Source organism: Elephantulus edwardii, unplaced genomic scaffold (genome assembly GCF_000299155.1).
Source record: "Elephantulus edwardii isolate Elephantulus edwardi_28Jun2011 unplaced genomic scaffold, EleEdw1.0 scaffold00256, whole genome shotgun sequence".
Taxonomy (NCBI): Eukaryota; Metazoa; Chordata; class Mammalia; order Macroscelidea; family Macroscelididae; genus Elephantulus; species Elephantulus edwardii.
Genome location: NW_006400006.1, coordinates 1,965,745 through 1,972,963, shown reverse-complemented (window position 1 = coordinate 1,972,963; position 7,219 = coordinate 1,965,745).

The following is a 7,219-nucleotide window of genomic DNA, read 5'->3' as shown; positions in this document are numbered from 1 at the left end:
TTGGGATGGGAGTGTCGGAGACAGTGCGATTGGCACAGGACAGAGCGGAGTTTAGGGCTGTTGTACATAGGGTCGCTATGAGTCACAGGTGACTCGACGGCACATAACAACAACATGTATTATAGATGACAAGGATGGTACAAGATAGGTCAAGACTAAGATCTGTTGTTCACTGGGTCTCTAAGAGTCATAGTCAATTTGAAGGCACCTAACAACAACAACTTGGCACAGGAAAGTTCTATTAGTTTAACCAATGAAACAAGAGTTATCGTTGAGCTGATTCCAACTCACGCATCTACCATGTACTTCTAGGTGGAACCAACCTCCTTTGGGTTTTCAAGTGTTGCAATCTTCAGGAATTTTATTTTCAAACCTTCAAATTCACTTCTCGGTGGATTTAAACCAAACTTTAAGCAAGTAACTAAGTACTTGTCCATTTGTTTTACCCAAGATCTCCTTTGAATTTAACAGCCTACAGCAAACAAAGGCAAAAACGCTTAAGTTCCCGAGGTAGACCAAAGTGGCAATACTCCATAAGGATTAAATTTTAGTGGATAAGTAACTACTTAACAGTAATCAGGGTATTATTAACAGAAATTCTTTGAAAGTTGTAAGTATAGCATCAGAAACATGTATATCAAGATCGTAGTAAGAATATTATTTAGATCTCATCTCTTCAAAGAAGGAAAGGAACTGTTCAGAAAACAGCTGACTTTCTGGACAGAGATTAAACGTGAATTAAGGAAGGAGAAAGGACTGTCAACTAAAAAGAGGACTATTTACAAAACAGTTAAGTGCTATACTAATTTAAAAATATTTCCCCTCTCCTTCTTTATACTTCTAGAACAATATAGGTAATAGAGGTGGTGGTGTTATATGCTCTCAGAGTTGGTGCAGACTCACAGCTGATCCTCCAGCAGATTTTCAGAGCCTGTTAAAAATGCTTGAGAGGAGATTGCCCATATTTCTCCTATGGAACATGGAGAGGATTTGAACTGTCTGACTTTGGGCTGGCAGTGCAATTGCTTATCACTAGGCTACCAGAGATCCCTGAATAGAGGTGAGAAGGAAAAAAAAGATGTCCTTTTGTGGCCAGGCACAAGCAGATAGCTAGAAAGCTGCCATCGAGTCTGAATCATGGCACACTTCTGTTTAACAGAATTAAATGGTGGTTGGTTCTGAGCAATCCTCATATTACTGGCATGACTGAGGCCATCATTATGGCTGTGACCATTCAGAGCAGATGGCCAGGCCTGTCTTCCAAGGTGTCTCTGGTTGGATTTGAACAGCCTTCTTTCCATTACTAGCCAACCTCCTATTCGTGCCACCCAGGGACTCCCTTCTGGAATCTACTGCATGTTATCTTAAAGTCAGTCAAGAAGCATCTCCCTGTGAAGTCTCTTGTTCCTGGCCATAGAATGTGGCAAGTATTAAATCATGGCAGCAGGCATGCGTGTGTTCTTCCAAGTCCAGCCTTACAAGCCAACACCTAGCAGCAAGGAGTCCCTAGTAGGGGCAGGCAGCCTCAGCGTGCCACTGCTGCAGGTGACAGAGACAAAAATAAGATCACAGGGAGTAAATAGGATTTAAGCCCTTTTAGATTAACTAGAAAGAGTAGCATGTGCAATGTTTTCAAGACGGCTGGGCTCCAAAGCACCACAGAGTGTTAGTACAATCCTAGCTTTTTAACTGGTAATAAACCGTCAGGGAAGAAAGTGCTAAATTGATGCCCCAAATTTCCATTTGCATTCAGAGGTTAAGACTGAAAAAGTGGAGGGACTAGGCTTATAATCCCAGGGGCTTGTCTATAGAATCTTGTATGGATTGCTTATGTCTAGATTACTTTCAAGTTGATTCCAACTCACAGCAGCCCTGTGTGCTATAGAGTAAAACTTTCTATAGGATTTTCTGGCTATATTTATGGAAGCATGTTGCCAGACCTTTCTTCCTTTACTCCCCTAGGTGAGTCCAAATTACCACCTCTAGGTTATCAACTAGTTACTAACTGATCATGTTTCATATGTACCTGAAAGTTAGATAAATAAAGATGACAGAAGAGGAATCAGTACCTTTGAATTGCGGTGCTGGAGAAGAGTGTGGGAACCCCCATCGACTGCAAGAACAAATGTGCCTTGACAGAAAATGCAACCACGGTTCTCCTGACAGGGAAGGATGGTGAAAATGAAACCCCACATATTTTGCACATGTTGTCAGGAGGGGACAGTCCTTGGAAAAAGCCAATACACTGAGAAAGGTGGAGGCTTAGAGTAAGAGAGGTACTCCTCAACAAGATGGGTTGACACAGTGACTGGAACAATGTGTTCGAGTATATGAGAGATGGAGAGGACGATGTTGGAGAGGATAGCATTCAGATCTGTTGTTTATAGGTCACTCTTAGTTGCACTATTAGTTCAACTTACTTGATGACACCTAACACCAGATGATGTTACTGGTTGAGTACAAACTGTTTATGCCACCTAGGTAACTAGTCCATCTCACTCAAAACACCACCTGTCATTCATTTCTTCTCATGATGGCCCTACATTGGGTTTCTGAGTCTGTAATAAGGAGAAGAAATTCTCATTCTCCTATAGTTAATGGATTTGAACAGCAGCCCAACTTGTAACCTCCTATGCCACCTGGGCTCCTGTAACATTGTCATTTGTCACTTTAGCACATCATTATAACACTGTCATTTGCCACATTTGCAGAATGCCCTCCCTTCTATCTCCCCTCCTCATGGTCTTTCTAGCACTGAGGATAGATGGAGCAAGGCCTCCGTGTGATCCGCTCCCCTGTGTACAGTCTTTTTAGGAACGAACCACAGGGGCATGTCTCAGTCACAATGTTGTTGTTGTGTGCTGTCAAGATGACTACGACTCACAGCGACCCTATGAACAACAACCCTGAACCCTTCCCTATCTTGCGCCAATCTCACTATGTATGACACGCAATAATCCCTTCCAAAAAGCAGACAAATATCCCTTGTGACCCCTAGAGGGAGTCCTCGCTCAATCGGTCTAGCTATCATGTGGAAGGGAAACAAAGTATGACAGTCATGCAAAGATCAAGCCTTTCCCTCCAAAATGATCAATGTGTAGGACCAAAATCAACCCCTTTCTGAAGAGTCTCCCTAGTTTAGTGTGACAGGCTGCAAGCTCCAGAAAACTGGCATCTTGGAGAAGCTAAAATCAAGTTTTCTTCTGTTCAAAAAATCAAGAGTTTCTGCTACGGTCTTTGGCAGCCCTCAGTTATGGGAACAAAATTTTGCCTGGGATAACTGCTTAGTGCTTGGGTGTTGGCTGGTTGTGAAACAATCATGGTATGAGGCCAATGCTGAGATAATTTCATGGCAACTGTTGTTAATTGCCATCATTGGCTCCAACTCCCAAAAAGGAGAACAAATTGCTGCCTGGTCCTGGGCCACCTTCATGATTGTTGGTATGTAAGAATCCATAGCTACAGCTATTGTACAGTGTCTTCCAGCCTAAAAAACTCACCTCCAGAACTATAGTATATTGTGATCCATAAGAATTTTTTATTGGCTAGTTGTCTTAAGTAGAACGCCAGTAGGTTACTCGTTACATTCACTCTTTGGGACAAAATGAGCACATCAGATTCAATCTTCAACCTATTATCTGCTGGGGCCTGAAGGAGTAATGACCTCACACAGCCAGTTCTTGCTACAGCTTCTGAAAATCCATTCACTGAGGCATCAAGCACTTCTCTGGTTACAGCTGACCTGAGCAAAAATTAGGAGGAAAAAGTTCTGTTTACCTTTAAAAGTTTTCTACACTGAACTAATGAAGATAAAATTCTTTGATTCCTTCAGAATAAACTCTTCAGATAACTCTTGGTGCTGGGGCTGCCTGAGCATAGTTATGTTTGACACTATCCTTGGCCCTACACACTATCTATCCTGTATCTGAGCCCTCTTCCCCAACATCACTCCACCTCACTCCCGACTACTCTTAGCAGCTGCTAAATGCTTGTTTTAAAAGGGCCTGGTGAAAAATTGAATGTGATCTTGTAGGGTTCTATACCTTTTTTAAAAAATGACTCTTGTTCTGTAGGTTTGTGTGTAATTTATATTTTACCATAAAATATTTTATATTATCTCCCAGAGGCTGTTGGTAAGCACATTATTTCCACAGAACCATGATAGTAACCCTTAAAACAGCCTTTTATTATGGCAAAAACTGAAATTAATAATTTAGAAGGCCAGAATTTGTGTTTCCTAAGACCTATGAGTGCTAGGAATATTTTTCTCAGACATATAACTTGCTAATTATTACCAATACCAAAAGCACACCAATTACTGACCACAAGACTAACATTATCAAACTTTCATAGTAAAATCAAAATAGCTGCTATCAATCCTAAATTCTAATCCAGGCAACAGCATGTATGTGGGAAAGAACTGCACTCTAGGAGTTTTCAAAAACTGATCTCACTTCTAACAACGTAGGAAGATAGGAACAGGATGTACAACTCTATTCAATTAGAAGCAATTTTAGAGAACTTTATTTAACTATGCCAACATATCACCAACATCTAACATTTATAGTTCTGCTACATTTGGGTAAATAGATTTGGAAAAAATATAAATTACTCTGAAAGTGCCTTTTTAAGGAAACATGGTCTTGACAGAACATGGTCAGTGGTTTTATTGCATTGTTAGAAAACTGTATCATGAAAAATTTTAAAAAATCAATAGATACTACTATTTATGTCTATTTTACAATCAGTATGCCATTATTTAGCATAATGGCTATAAATTTTCATTCTGCCCAAAAAGTTTCAAAGAATAGTTTATTTCATGCCTTAATAAAACATTTAAAATATTTACAAGTTCAAAATACATGTTTCATAGCCAAAAAAAAGTTCCCCTGAGAATTCATTATAGCATTGTCTTTTTTTTATTCTTCCCCCCCCACCCCCCAAGTTGTTAACGTGGCTGAGGGTCCACATACAACCTGTATGGTAATTTACTGCATTAAATACAAACCATTCTTATTTGCAATTGATTTAGCATAATGCTACAGTAAATTATAAAATCTACACAGAACTGAGATTATATCCACATTTGTTTTGAATGTAACAATTCAACCTATCATTTGTAATAGCTATTGAATTCAAATAAGGGGGAAATTTTATTATTTCACTGAATTAAACATAAAAGCTTTTAAAGAATGATCAAGCACTGAGCAATCAGTTCATGAGAACAATGATCATGTAAATATGCAATGAACTAAATTAAAAATAGCCTCATCAAAATTCTGCATGAAGGAAAAGGTATACATTGTATACACAACATCCTGTCATTTGTCCTCAGCAGCCTCAAAAACAAAACAAACTGGCTTGAAACAAACATAGAAAAACTTCTTTAGAAGTTAATGTTAGAATAGGCATAAATGTATAATGCTATGCAATGTATAGAAAACTTCTCCATCTTATGGTCAAAAGACAGGTAAAATCTTTTTTTTTAATCTCTCTGTATTACAACTTGAAAAATCATGTGAGTATGAGGTAGTGTAGTTACTTGTATTACATGCTGGCTAGTACAAAGTAATGCTTTATTTTAAGAAATATTACAGTTGGCCAATAATCAGAATACCATTAAAATAATGCTAAACTGTGTATATGCAGAGAGAAATTTAAACCAAGTGCCTTAAAAATCATATTTAATTTCCGGAGACAACTTGATTTTATCATAAAATAGTAACTTTACAAAGCATATTATTTACAAAAGCAATAAAAGCAAGAGACTGACATTTGCACATAACACACCGACATGGCAAACAGTTGAGTGTACAGTGAGGTAGAAGATGAAGGATTCCATTGGCTTGTATAAGAGTTTACATTTTGTAAACGAACAGTTTTTATATTCGTTTATCTTGTGAAGTTGAAAATTAAAGTATCAAAGAAGTAGCTACATAAGGTTATTTCCTTTGTAGTATGGGACACATTATCACAGAATTATCATTTCCCTGACAAATTCTTGAGTGCATTTGTAAGTCTCTAGAAAATAAACAAGCCGAACTAGTTTCCTCTTAACTAGGTCAACAACAAAGATAACATAAAACACTGGTCTCTCACTTTCTCTCTCTCTCTCACACACACACACACACACACACACTCTCAAACTCACACTCACAAACACACAGAACAATTATTCTGAAATATTAAGACTGGTCCCCCACATACTCTTGTGGTTAATGTTTACCGGCTTCAGACTCATGACTTGTAGTGGACTGCTATTCACTGCTTAGAAACAGCCCCTTCACTATACCCAGGCAGCAAGGTATAAAAATGTCTCTTTTAGATGTCTAAGGCAAAATCTTTTTAAATATACATATACCAAAAACTACTTCTTTGTAGCATCTTCAAAGATATTAGATTTGAAGAAGAGAGCAAGGACTAAATCTAGTTTCCAAATTCAAAACCAAAATGGAGCAAGATATTTTTCCTTAATTTCATCCTATTTCACAAACCTACATGGTAACTAGGCTGCTCTGATGGCCTAGTGGCAAGAAGCTACACTGAAATATCGTCTGTAATGTTTATTCACAAATAAGACAAAGAATTCCAAAAGCAAGATGGAAAACAACTGTCACTTCTTGTAAACACAAACAACTGTTGCCCCTGCTGGGTGTGATCTCTTGCATAAGCAGCCTTGTATTTTGGTAAGCTCGCCAGGGTGCTAAGTAAATTAATAATTTAGCCAATGCATTTACTCATTGCCAATCACTCAAGCCACTGTATATCAAGTCCTATTTCTTCTTTCCAAAGTGACAAGAATACATTGAATTTTGGGAACCTCTCACTTTCAAGCCAATCACCTGTTCAATTTACTAAATATTCCCCATGCAGCTTAAGAGTCACAACTTCTTTTCTTAGTAGGAGCTGAAGATAGAGGTTCTAGGATTCAAGCAAGACAATGTTTTTTTCACACTGCAGTCCTACATAAATATGCAGGTCCACTGTGCCCAAAACCCTACTTCTGATTAGGACAGAATTCTATAATCACTGCTTCAGAAGAGGTGAGGCAATGTCTTCTTTTAAATCAGTACACTGCAAAAGGGTAGCATTATTCAACTTCTACAGGCTGCTGCTTGAGAAAGAACTATCTGCAGATATTTCAAGTTGTTAAAGATGTTGTTTGATATTCTACTGTTCACATGCTTATATTTATTTTGAATGCTGGGAGTTACTACTA